The 13,101-nt window shown below is 35.9% G+C and overlaps 1 protein-coding gene across 2 annotated transcripts in view; it reads right to left on the bottom strand.

The window, feature by feature from the left end:
- Positions 1-11,751, bottom strand: part of DAAM (disheveled-associated activator of morphogenesis-like protein) — a 254,175-nt gene extending 242,424 nt beyond the window's left edge. The window contains exons 1-2 of one of the 2 annotated variants that reach the window (XM_081726067.1): positions 11,485-11,751; positions 5,568-5,645 (exon numbers count right to left, since the gene is read on the bottom strand). The gene's annotated coding sequence lies outside the window, so the exon portion shown is untranslated. The remainder of the gene's footprint in view (positions 1-5,567; positions 5,646-11,484) is intronic. The other variant, XM_081726068.1, reaches the window with a different exon arrangement.
- Positions 11,752-13,101: the final 1,350 nt, after the last annotated feature.

Raw genomic sequence — 13,101 nt, 5'->3', positions numbered from 1 at the left:
CGAGTTAGGTGCCTTAATTTCGCGACAAATACAAACAGTACTACAGATTAAAGATGGCTCAATGTCGTATTAATCAAATAAGTTGCATTTCGTTAAGGTGTTTCCATTTATTTTGGTTACTCTCTGTCTTTCTCCACATTCGGTATATAACGTCTGTGATGTTACTGTCGTAGTGATCGTTTCCTACTTCCTGATTACAAGCGTCCCTTCCTCGATATTTAACAGATTGAGAGAAATGATATAATAGGTTGAGAGACAGAGATTGTTTATTTCCCATGTTCTCCCTTCCAACAAGTCATTACTGTTTCAGAACTCCACTCTCACATTTAATCAGGGTGTCAACAGAAACCAGCCTCGTGTCAATGAGAGCATATTCTTCTCGGGAAAAGGCAGTACTATTATCAGTGGCGTATTTAGAATTTTGTTTTGGGGCAAAGTATGCACAACACGAGGAAGCAGGGGGGCAATTGCCCACCTGATTTCGAGAATTAAATATATTTTAATCGATTGTCTATTAATATACTAGGAAAAAACGTGAAACTCGTATGTCTATGAAGGATCTTATCCCTCAGGTAAATCTGAGATGACGCTCCTGCAAACACACGTTGAATATTTGTAACCTTATTTCAATTTAACTGATTTCATTAAAAAAAAAAAAAACTAAATATCCAGTTTTTATCTGTTTGCGTTTTTACCTGAACGAAAATGTTGAAACAAATTCAAGCTGAAATATACTGATTGCAGTTCTAATGGCAAGAATTGCAGACTGGTGAATATTATGTGATATGATACACGTAAAAATTTAGCACTGAATTTAACCTTTTATTTCGTTCATAGAAGAAAAAAGGAAGCATCCTCTTGGCCTACCTAATTTTCCGGGCTACTTATTCCCTCCTCTTTCTTTTCTTTATTTCAAACTTTCACGTTTCTTTATAACTAAACGATGTAAATATTCCCTTACTATAATAACTAAAGTCCCGTTATGTTGATATCGTGCAAGTTGCTGTGAAACTCCAGTTCCTCTTAGTTTTGGTGTTACTGACGACGGCCGACTTGAATTACAATTAAGAACGGTCGAAAGTATGATAGGAGAAACTAAAGAAAGTAACAACTAAGAAAAAGAAACAGAAGAGTAGAATTGACGAAAGAATTTTTTCTAAAAGAAGAAGAAAAAAGAAAAACGCTTCTTATATGGAATGAAATTTGACAAATAGTTTTATTCCTGAACAAAGAGCATAAGAAAATAGAAAGCCAATGAACATCTTAGAAATGGTAAGATTATTATTGTACGTGGAATGCGAAAAACTAACAAATTTATTTCGGGAGCTTGAGCCCGATAACCCACCTAAATACATTATAAAGCAAAGAACTAAATTGAAAGTGGGTAAATGGAAATTATGGAAACAGTAACTTCTCGGTACAATATCAAATAATTCGACTGCATGATTTATATGCTTCGTTATGGAATTTAATATTTAATGCTAAACTGTTCTTCGCGTGTGAACTAAAAGGTGAGAACACAAAACTAAGTTCATATCTCACATTCTTTTAGACTTCCGAACTAGGTTGTGCACATTAGTTCTACAAAACTACTTTGTCCTTCCGTCTGACTGTGCATCAATAGATATTAGAGGAGAGACGGTAAACTATATCGAGAAATGATTGAGATGAACTCAGTGCCCGAAAAATATTCAATACTAGGGGAATGTACCTATTCTTCGTAGGGGGAGAATACGTCTCATTTTGGACATAAAGGGGTGAATTTGGATTGAAATGGCATCGGAACTGTCACTGATCATCTCAGCGATTCCGAAAACTATACATTCAACACTAATATCAGTCATTTTCGATTATTTTAAATATTTCCTCCTCCCCCTTCCCTATGTTGCATTGTCAAAGTGAAATGATAAAAACCATCCCAGGTCCGAACCTCATCTATGTTCAAAATTTGATCGAGATCGGTCTGGTGGTTCAAGCGGTACGCAAACAGTTACTTTTATTTTTATATGTATAGATTCGCTCCCCATAATTTAGAAGTATATCCAAGTTTCCTATCTAAAATATAGCTCATTTGTTTTATTAAACAAATCACGAAGAATTCATTCGCTGAAGTTGATAATAAAATACCTCTTTATTTTTGAAATAAGAACAAACCGTTGGAGTAGTTTTTGGAAAGCTCACCCACACAAAACTCATCCCTATCTGCGATAAAGTATTCTTTCTGAATTTTTCAAACGAAAAATGGGTTATACTTATCTTCTGAGATTGGTCCGGGTAGTTGTAGGTCCACAATTCATACAGCTGTAACGTTGAAAGGGACGCTACATTTCATTCCAACCAAGATTCAATCCAAGCTATTGTTGGATTGAGTTTTTTTAAAAGATAGGTAAACGTCCATTCCCCCCTTTTTATTGAACACTATTTCAAAATTACTGTATGAATCACTTGTTAATTGCTACTGATGTTTTGAGCAGTGTATTTACGATTATCATAATCAGTGGCGTATTTAGGGGGGTGGCTTAAGCCCCCCCCCGAAATCTTACTTAGTATAGTAAAGTAAATGAAATATCTTGCAGAATTTTCACATTTCCAGGCAAAGCCTCCCCCCCCGAAAGTTAGCAAAGCCCCTCCCGAAACAAAATCGTAAATACGCCACTGATCATAATTAACATTAGTATGTTAATTATCTTGTGGTCAAGTTCTTTTTTTGGAGGGCACGGTGGTTTAGTGGTACATTGCTCACCTCTTGTGTGAGGAATCCCTGGTTCGATCCTAGGCCATATAAGTTTGTGATGGACAACATCGAGTTGATGCGTTTTCTTGGGATTCTCCTTTTTCATAATTATTGACTTTCATTAATTATACGCCTCCTTGAAAATACAGGGCATAATTGTGAGATGTAAAACTAGAAGTTTTATCTCATTTTCATGATTATCTCTGAAATTGTATTTGAGTTTTAGACCTTAATTTGAAACTCCTGATAAATTATCGAACCCTTTTTAACAAAACCACCTATCTAAATTATTGTTTTAGATTAAAATTTGGGATAGTTTTCCTGAAGAAGGTTTATTATCTAATACAATTGCAAGTTGGGTTGAAATGGGACTCACGCAAACAATATGATCCTATGAAACATTTATGATCTACGGTGGAATAAGATAAAATATCAAACGTATTTCAGACACACAGAAGTAGATGTGAAAAAATCTTAGTACCCTCCTTTCACGCTAGGATTACCAGATCTTGTGTTTTTCCCACAGCGCTTTTCTACCATAGTTTACCTTATGTGTTTTTATTTTCCACCTTTTTTTCTTAATAAATATGAGCAATGATAGTTACGAATATTTTTAATTCTTTTAATACTTCAAAAAAGTAAAAGCGGAACTGATTTCCCCTCATACTGTTAACAACATAACCCAACGATGAAACTTAGTAGGCTATTCAGACAGGAAACAGAACAGGTTGCGTTATTATTTTCTATCTAACCAGCACCCCAATCTCATGACTAACAATTTGATTTTGACATCTTAGCCTCCGTCTTTCAACACCGTCTGGATCAGGCCCATAGCCAGCGCAAAAAATTAGGAGGGGCCCAGCTAAAGTTAGGGGGGGGGGCGATCCAACCATATGATAGTTCATCACCATATTATAGTTCTTTTGCAAGCCTACTGTAAAACTTTTAGAGGGCCAGCAAACATTTAGGGGGGCCCGCCCCCTCTAGGCCCCCCTGGATACGGGCCTGATCTCGATCATATTGCAGTTGGGATTAATCGTGATATATTGATGTCAGAAACAGAAGCTGCTGTGAACTAATGAAAGTAGAACTCCAAGTGCTTGTGGATTTTGATGTGTCCTGCAAGGATTTTTAGAACTATGAAAAAAGGATGTGGAACTGTTAGAAGATGGAAAATCTTCATTAAAGTACAATCAAAAGATAACAAAGATTTGTGTAATATACTTAGTTGTTTAGATTTGAATTTAAATTATCACTTTCAGCACCAAATCTATATCAGACAAAGACCTGCAGTTTAATGCGTCATCCAAACCACGAAATGAAATCTTTGAAATGAAATCTTTGAGTTTTACGTCCCACGGTTATGCCGGTTAGGCTAAAGGAGACGGTGATAATGAGTAATGAATGAAATGGTGGAATGAAGAAAGTGGGAGGAAACGGGAGACCCCGAGAAAACCCACGCACACGGTGTTTGTCCACCACAAAGTTCACTTGGCGAGGGCTGGGTTCGAACCCGGGACCCCAAGCGCCAGAGGTGAACGCTCTACCACTGAGCCACCGCGGCCCCCCCAAACCACGAGCTTCCACTGGTAATTATAACATACTTTTGTGTGTTTTATATATTTCCATTATTTTTAAAGAAATTGCTCTAGTTTCCAATTAAAATATTCTACGTTAGTATGTGCAACCATATGTGTTTATGTGTATTTTGAATGTTATTTAGATATATTTTTTACTAAAAGTCGTAATATCTCCCGTTTTTTCCTCGAAAAATCTGTCGACCCTATTTCAGCATCATCGTAGTGGAGTAAATACAACATACAGCAAATATACATACATTTTACGTGTCCTCAAATGATAAAATTATGTCCCGAATCCGTAGCTATTCATTTTGTTAAGACTGCCAACACTGATGTTAGTTGAGAGATTTTGTGCTTGACTGGCCCTCACGTGCAGACTTTTGATTCTGTTCTTGCGTGTTAGGCGCGTCACACTGAATCGTGTCGTAACAAATAGAAACACACCAATACTGGAACCTAAAATTTTTACTTTCTATATATTGCTTTAAAAAAAAAAAAAATGAAAATAAAGACGGCTATATAAGAAAGTTATAAAAATTTATATGCTTTATTAATCAGGCGTGTTACTAGCTTATGGTTGATTCTTACAGTTCAGTATCCTTAGAAAATTACAACATACTTTCGTAATTTTAAATTAATATCAGTCGTAAAAATTAAGGTAGTTATAGAAACAATGTAATTAACTTAGACATTACTGTGATCATTCATAAAGAACGTCATCTAGCTTTAGAAGACTTTTTCTTACTGTAAAGGAAACATAAAGACTAATAATAATAATAATAATAATAATAATAATAATAATAATAAACTTTGAGTGCTGTGAAGAGCTTATAAGCAAGAGTATATAGCATTTGTAAAATATTACATAACAAAATCTGATACAATACGCTACAGGTCAAAATGAAATGAAATCTTTCAGTATGCCACGGCTATGCTGTAAGGCTACACGAGGCAACTTACTGAGACAAACGAATGATGATGGAAGCAGTGGTGGATCCAGGGACGGGCGATTCCCCCCCCCCCCAGAAGAGGAAAGTTTTTTTAAAATTGTATATATAAATAAAACCCATCCCAGAATTTGAAGCTTTTAAAAGTAGCTCTAAGTAGAAGTATTACAACCCACCGCCCCTCCTCCCAGAAGTCCGTCCTGGATCCGCCCCTGGGTGGAAGAATCGGTTGAATAAAAATGTGCAATGAAATGCGAGTACCCCGAAAAAAACCTACAGGCATAAGGTTGTCCACCACAAACTTACCTGGCAGGGGATCAAACCAGAAATCTCATGTACTATAGGCAAGCGCTCTACCACTGAGTCCCTGTCTCCATCAATAGGCTACAAATAAAATAGTAATTGTAATGAATTATAAGTCAATTATAATTTTTATAGGTTACAACACATTCGGAAATGAAGATACAGAAATTATTTCATTAAAATTGTTTTAACATTAAAATCCAACAAAAATGATCAACGTTCTAAAATACTATTTTGTAAGCAATGTAGTTAAAGTTTCCCTTGTAATAAATTAGTCTGTGAGATGAGGCTGACAATAGCAGTTGCATAGGAGAAACAAGCAGTTGTTGTCGTCAGCGCTCCCTGTCGTTAGCGTCAGCTCAGTGGAGGAATCAAGGTAGAGAAGCAGTGCGTTAACGCGATCTACCAGAAATGTCCCCGCGAGCTACTAGTAGCTCGTGATTGACAGTTTAGCGATCACTGGGCCATAGTGTTCCTAGAGAAGTAAAGTACATGAAGAAACCTTTTAATTAGAGGTATAGACTCTGACTCATTTTCCTCCAAATCTACCATCACTAAGCTTGCGTTATCATTATCATCCACACATGCAAGCCATAAATAGAAGAGCGTATTATATCACTATCAACAGACAGTCAGGAAAGTTGCCATTTATATGCTCTGAACAGAAAGAAAACTCAGTAGTCAATGAACGCTTCCAGTCAGTGACAATTTACGACTCAATTCAGAAGACAACTGCTGACCTCCGCTAATAAGCTTTAATGCGGTGACTGAACTACATTATACATCGAAACGACGTTTCTTAACCGACAGAAATTACGGGATTTTCGATTATACAATGCCATTGAACGAATTCAAAGAAAGTTCTTGTAATAACTGAATAGCTACAATATCTTCCTAATGTCTCGACAATTTAGTAAGGTCACAAATGTGCCCCCAGGAATACAAAAGGTGTACCAAATAGATTACAATGGCGAAAGTAATACAAATAAAATGATCACAAATAACATGGCCAAGTTATTTGAAAGTAAAAGTTGTATGAACACAGAATAGTTACTGAAAAATAATGGATAATAAAAATAAATTTTAAACAGTAAAAAATGGGAAACCAGATAAGTTGATAAAATAACACTTAATATATGAGTAACACAGTATTCAAATTACAAGCATCCCATCAATCAAACAATATATCTACCGGTATCTATCTATATAAATAAAAATAGCTAGAAAAATATGCTTGTGACTTAATAACTCTTGAACCACCCTACCGATTTCGATCAAATTTTCAACATAGATGAGGTTTGAACCTAGATTTTTTTTAACCATTTCATTTGAACGCTGCTACTTAAGGGAGGGAGAGGGGAAGATATATATATATATATATATAATGATCGAAAATGCCCGATAGTAGTGTCGAATCCATAGTTTTCGCGATCGCCGAGATGAACAGCCACATTTCCGATGCCGATTAAATCCAAATTCAGCCCCATTATTACTCCTATTGGGGGATGATCACATGTAAAAACAATTCAAAATGATCGATATTACTGTCGAATTCATAGGTTTTGGGATCCCTAAGTTGATTGAGGACAGGTTTGGTGCACGTTATGTCACAAGTGAAGCGTATTCTTCCCGTGCGAAGAAGAGCCTTCTGCTAGTAAATAAGATAAAAATACAAACACTTGCATTGCAGGAAAGAATATATAAATTATGATAAATATTGCGAAGACAAAAATATGAATGTTTCAGTAATTACGCAATATACATATGTAGCAAAACAACATTTAAAAAATAGGTGATAAAAAATTCAGCTGATAAAAATTCAGAAGTTGGAGACTTTTTAAATAATTAATAAGTTTTTAACGCAGAACAAAGAATTTAATTTTGTACTGAAAAGTGAAATGAAATATTTCAGTTTAACGTACCACGATTATATTCTTTAGTTTAACAAGGAGACGTACGGAAGTGTCACTCACCGATTTGAATGAAACTTTGCATGCTTGTAGAACATCAAAAAATAATCGACACATTTTTCTGTTTCGGCAATGGCGAAGATTTAAGGGCAGTAACCACCCTTTGAACGTTAGGGACCACCCTTTGGTCTAAGCTTAGACATAAAACAATCATTTAATATAGAATAAAACATACAGCCATGGGGGGTTTAGGACAGCTGATTCATAATCTGACGTCAAAATTACAAAATTCAAAATGGCGGATCCAATATAGTGATGATAATTACAAAATGTATTCTGGTTTTAAATTCTCTGCACTTAGCAAAGAACAATTATAATTGGCAGGGGTTACTATGAGAAGGTTGCAGACCGATTTAAAATCCCTTTCTATTGAATTGAAATCCCTTTATTTTAACGAAATGTTTGATTAAAGTGAGTTTCTGCACCTCTCCCTATTCGGGGTGCTTATGTATAGTGACACCCTTCGCCTCTCACTATGTCAGAACTTCACATATCCTCAATTGTTATAATTACGAATTTATTGAGAAAATGCTTCACAGTAATGATATTTGGTTAAAAAAGAATCGGGTGTGATACATAAACATTGTTTACACCAAGCTCGCCTTATTACAGCAATAACTATAACAAATTGATCAAGACAATAGTCATTAACTTCTTTGACAAGAAAGGGGTAGTACACAAAGAATTTCTGCCTCAAAGGAAGACTATTAATGTGCCTTACTACGTAGAAGTCCTCAAACACCTGCGAGACAGATTGATTGATTGATTTTTAGTTTAGCGTCCCTTTCAGCAGCGAGGCTATATGAGACGTGGACCTACTGATTAACGTGGAATCCGAACCACATGAGTTCCCGCCGGGAATCGAACCCGGGTCTCCCACGCCAAAGCCTGCGAGACAGAGTCAATCGGGTCCGGTCAGAGGTTGCCAAATAATGGAAGCTCCATCACTATAACACGTTGAGTCACACCGCTATCGTTTGGGGGAGTAATTACTGGCTAGAATCGATGCTGTCGCGTTGCATCAGTCACCGCACAGTCCCGACATGAACTCAGCAGACTTTTTCTATTCTCCAAGATCAAAAGAACCTTGAAAAGTTGCTGTTTTGACAATGTTTTGGACATCCAAACTGAAACGAGGAGTGTTCTAAGAGGTTTGTCAGAAGCTGACCTCCATGAGGCGTACGTTGCGTGGAAATCTCATTGGCAGCGGTGTGTATATAGCCAAGAGTATTTAGAATTTTAACAAGTTGTACCAATCAGATTAATAATTTTATTTTCAGGACCCAGTCTCATTATTTTCCGGACAAATCCTGAGGGAAAAAAAAAAATAAAATAAAAGGCATTGGTTAACTACAAACCTAACTGGATTAGATTGGGCAAGGATAAGATCAGGTGTATGCTTGTTTCTATAGCGATGAACCTTCGGAGCAGGCCCGTATCCAAGGAGGGTATAGGTGGAGCCGCCCCCCCCTAAAATTTTCACGGTAGGCTTGCAAATGAACTATAATATGCTTGTATCGGGCCCCCTCTACATTTTTGGGCTGGCTACCGACCTGCTTCGGAGTTTTTAGATCCATAAAGATATTGTGTAATATTTCTTAAAAAGGAGGTATTAAATAGTCCAAAATACATTGACTACAAAAGAAGGGGTTATTTTTCTATCCTTTCACACGCTTATCACACTATATTGGAAAATAAAAGTTGCCTAAGCATTGAAAAGTTTCATAGTATGTAAATCAATGCTTTCAAATATCTACAACATTTAAATATACGTTAAATAACATTATCTTGATTGCATTTCTTCTTATATACGTACACTGTTTTATGCAATTATTTAGACCAGTTGTTCTCAACGTGGCCGTTAAGCCTCAGGGGAAACGTTCTCATTTCCAAAGGGGACACTAGAACAAAAAGGGGTGATCTATTTTTTTAAGGGACGTTTGAGATTTCATTACCTGTTGCGCCTAGACTTCGGACGAAAGCCATTAAGCATTTTATAAATTGCAAAAAGTTTTAGGCTTTTTCTACAAATAATAATGTAGATTCCTTCAAGGGTCATTTCAAGAATTGAAGCCTTTTTCTGGTTCTTAGACTGTTTCGTGCAAGTCTTACATTCATCCTTTTGCTAGGGTGGATTGGGTTATCATGACGAGAGGCGCTCAGAATAATCACATTCTCTCAAGGGAGCACTAGATTCGAAAATATTGATAACCACTGATTTTTACTCAAATTTCAATGTGCTGCTTCTTGATTCTATCTAGATAAATCATGTTACTACGAGCAAAATATATCTTATGAAACCCATCAATATTTCAAATTTTCTTCTATGAATTTTGCGTTTTGACTGTGCACTTTTGGATTCTATTATTCCTTCCTCATAATATTCTAAAATATTAAAAAGTAACTTTCTAAAAATCTAAAAATGAAAGTGAGCATAGGCGCCGACTTTGGGGGATCAGGACACTTCCCCCCCCCCCCAATATTTATAGGTGGGCTCCTCGCCCCTCAAATATAATCCATGCCAAGAAGAATTAACAAAGAGGAGCAAGAGTTTCTGCCATAAGCATCGTCGTTCCTTTAATTAAATATTAGGAACAGCTTTCTTATTGAATAGAAAAACCGTTTTTAAAACCGCGTTTAATAGAGCACTGAAGCTTCAACTAACACTCTGGCATCACTGATATGACAAGTGAAGATCAATATGGTGCGTAAAGTTGTAGTGATGTTCCCAAATTTTGAACTTGAATTTGTTTTATTGGCTTTAGGCAAATTTGACTTAGGTCGTGAATTTCGCAGCGTAGAGGATGATGCGGAATAGCGGACCCTGAAATGGGAGGAGGGGGAAGAGGGACTTCATCAAACAGTTGACAGAAAACGGCTGAATATCATGATGTTCATTGTTTGCCCCCCTTCCCAATATTTTCTTCAAGTCGGCGCCTATGAAAGTGACTATGTTTGTGACCTCATATCTTTTGAATCACCAGACCGATCTCAATGGAATTTTCAACATAGATGAAGTTCAGGCCTGGGATGGTCTTTATCATCTCACTTTGACGGTGCAACTTGGAGGAGATATTTAAAAACAATAGAAGATAACCGATATTAGTGTCGAATTTATAGTTTTTCTGGGTTACTGAGATGAGCAGTGACACTTCCGATGCCGTTTACATCCGAATTCAGCCCCGCAACTTGGAGGAGGGGCAGATGTATATACAAATGTTCGAAAATGACCGACTTAGTGTTGAATCCATAGTTTTCATGGTCATTGAGACGAACAGTGAAACTTCCGATGCAGTTTAAATTCAAATTTAGCCCATTATGTTCAAAATGAAACATATTCTCCCCTTGCGAAGAATGAGTATTCTGCTAGTTTAAAATAAAATTAGAATTTACTCGAAACACGAAAATAAGGTAGTTTTAATTAGTATCTCAAGTGTCGGTAAATAGCTAGATAACTACTAAAATCGAAAGTTTACAAGAAAACAATTCTAATTTCGACTACCTTTCATACGTTATCAGAATATTTAGTTATTTCCTTGTAGTATATTAACCCTTACACATTCCCTTCCAAACCATCTACATGTATTCATATGGGAAAGAGCTGCAAGTAAGGTTTGTATTGCAGAAACCACTATGCCACATTTCACAACAATGAATTTATCTTCTTATTTACCAAAGCCGCCATATAATCCTGAAGATACTGGAAATATTTCCTCAAAAGCGATAAAATTTATTGAAAGAATTTGAGAATGATATGCATTGCAAATTATAAGTTACCTTAATTAGAACAGGTTACATATTAAAATAATTTGGCAATAAACATATTGATAAAGAAGCTAGATTGTCCGTAACTTACTAATTGGGAAATTAGAAAACAATATCAGAAAATGTACCACGTGTTATATTCCAAGACAACACGACATCACGTGAATCTGTTATTGATTACTTACCCCATAACGAAACGCTTCTAGTGGTTTAGTCACAAATCACAAACTTTATAACAGACAGAATAAATCCACAGATTTATAAAGGAATCACAATAATAGGGTAAAAAGGGGCCAAAGAATGCACTAAACAAACGCTATCACTTCATCGTAGGTAACACTGGAAATCCTTTCGAGCAACGTAGCCCGTCGTGTCTAGTCCCCTCTGTGACTCCGGAACACACGGAAGTCGATCAATATCTGTTGGAGGCAAGGGACATCTAAGCAGCCGAGAAACAAATTCGACGGACGAATCAAAACACGCAAGCAATGCCCTGTTCTTTTGATAAAGTGCAAGTTGTGGTACGATACAGTATTTGTTCGTTCTTCATTGTGATAGTTACTTACTCTTTTTGATATTAATTTTGTTTGATACGTTTTCATGCATATCTGTCCTGATTGTTAATTCCTGCACAAAATCCAAAAACTTCCTCAGTCGGTGTTTCATGCTTTGAACTTTCCTGCGGATTAATGGGGAAGACGGTGAATAATAATAATAATAATAATAATAATAATAATAATAATAATAATAATAATAATAATAATAATAATAATAATAATAGGCTTCTAAATTATTCATGAACCCGAGTATTCATCACCGCAGAAGCTAAGCTTCAGTGGAATCTATTTTGTGCTAAGCTAATTAACTCTGCTTTGTTATTACCCACTTCGTTTTCATAAAACATTATCATTCCACTTCGATTCTCAGTGTGAGAACATTTAAATCTGAACTTATTCTGGTTCCGAGACCATTAAACTTAGTCATATTCTATAACCTCGGTGCTAAAAGGGGGCACTAAACTTCAATATATATATATATATATATATATATATATATATATATATATATATATATATATATATATATATATAATTCCATCTCCGTTTTGCTTACTCGAAGATCTTTATCCTCCACACTTTCCTACTAGGAGAGGCTCCATCATTCGCCCACGCGTATTATCCACGTGAGCGATATGTTTCGCCTATCTTAGGAGGGTGGACTTTACTATCAACATTATTCGATAAGCTGAGGTCTCTTTCCGTAACGTTTTGCGTCAACGCAACGCAAACTCGGCGCTTTAGGTTGAGATAATAGGCATAGCAGTTACAGTTGATTTGTGAGGTTTTGTGTTGCGAAAAACTTCGCAATTTTAGCAAAGACTGGTATAGAATGAGTCCCTTGCAGTTATTGTAAAATTCGATGTTGTGTAGTCTCATCCATTGTTCTTTTACCGCTTGAAATATTATTTTCTGAAAGTCTCAATCTCTGCGCAATATCTAGTTATTCTGTGGCCCAGGGACCTGCGCACCAATATAGCGCGGAATATTTGCTTTTCTATTATTATTATTATTATTATTATTATTATTATTATTATTATTATTATTATTATTATTATTATCTTCCATATTACTCGCAATGATGAAAGGTTTTCTTCGGAGTAGTAACAGGCATTTTCTGTCATTAATCTGTTGTTTTTTTCCTTCACTTCACTGATACGTATTACCACTACATGTAATTCTTAATACTGATAATATAATATAGTTATTGTTAGTTACCTCGTGATTGGCATATCTGCCTTCGGC

The sequence above is a fragment of the Thermobia domestica genome, chromosome 9 (genome assembly GCF_964235325.1).
Source record: "Thermobia domestica chromosome 9, izTheDome1.hap1.1, whole genome shotgun sequence".
NCBI lineage: Eukaryota > Metazoa > Arthropoda > Insecta > Zygentoma > Lepismatidae > Thermobia > Thermobia domestica.
The sequence above is the reverse complement of the archived record's forward strand: the minus strand, read 5'-3'. Positions and strand labels throughout refer to the sequence as shown.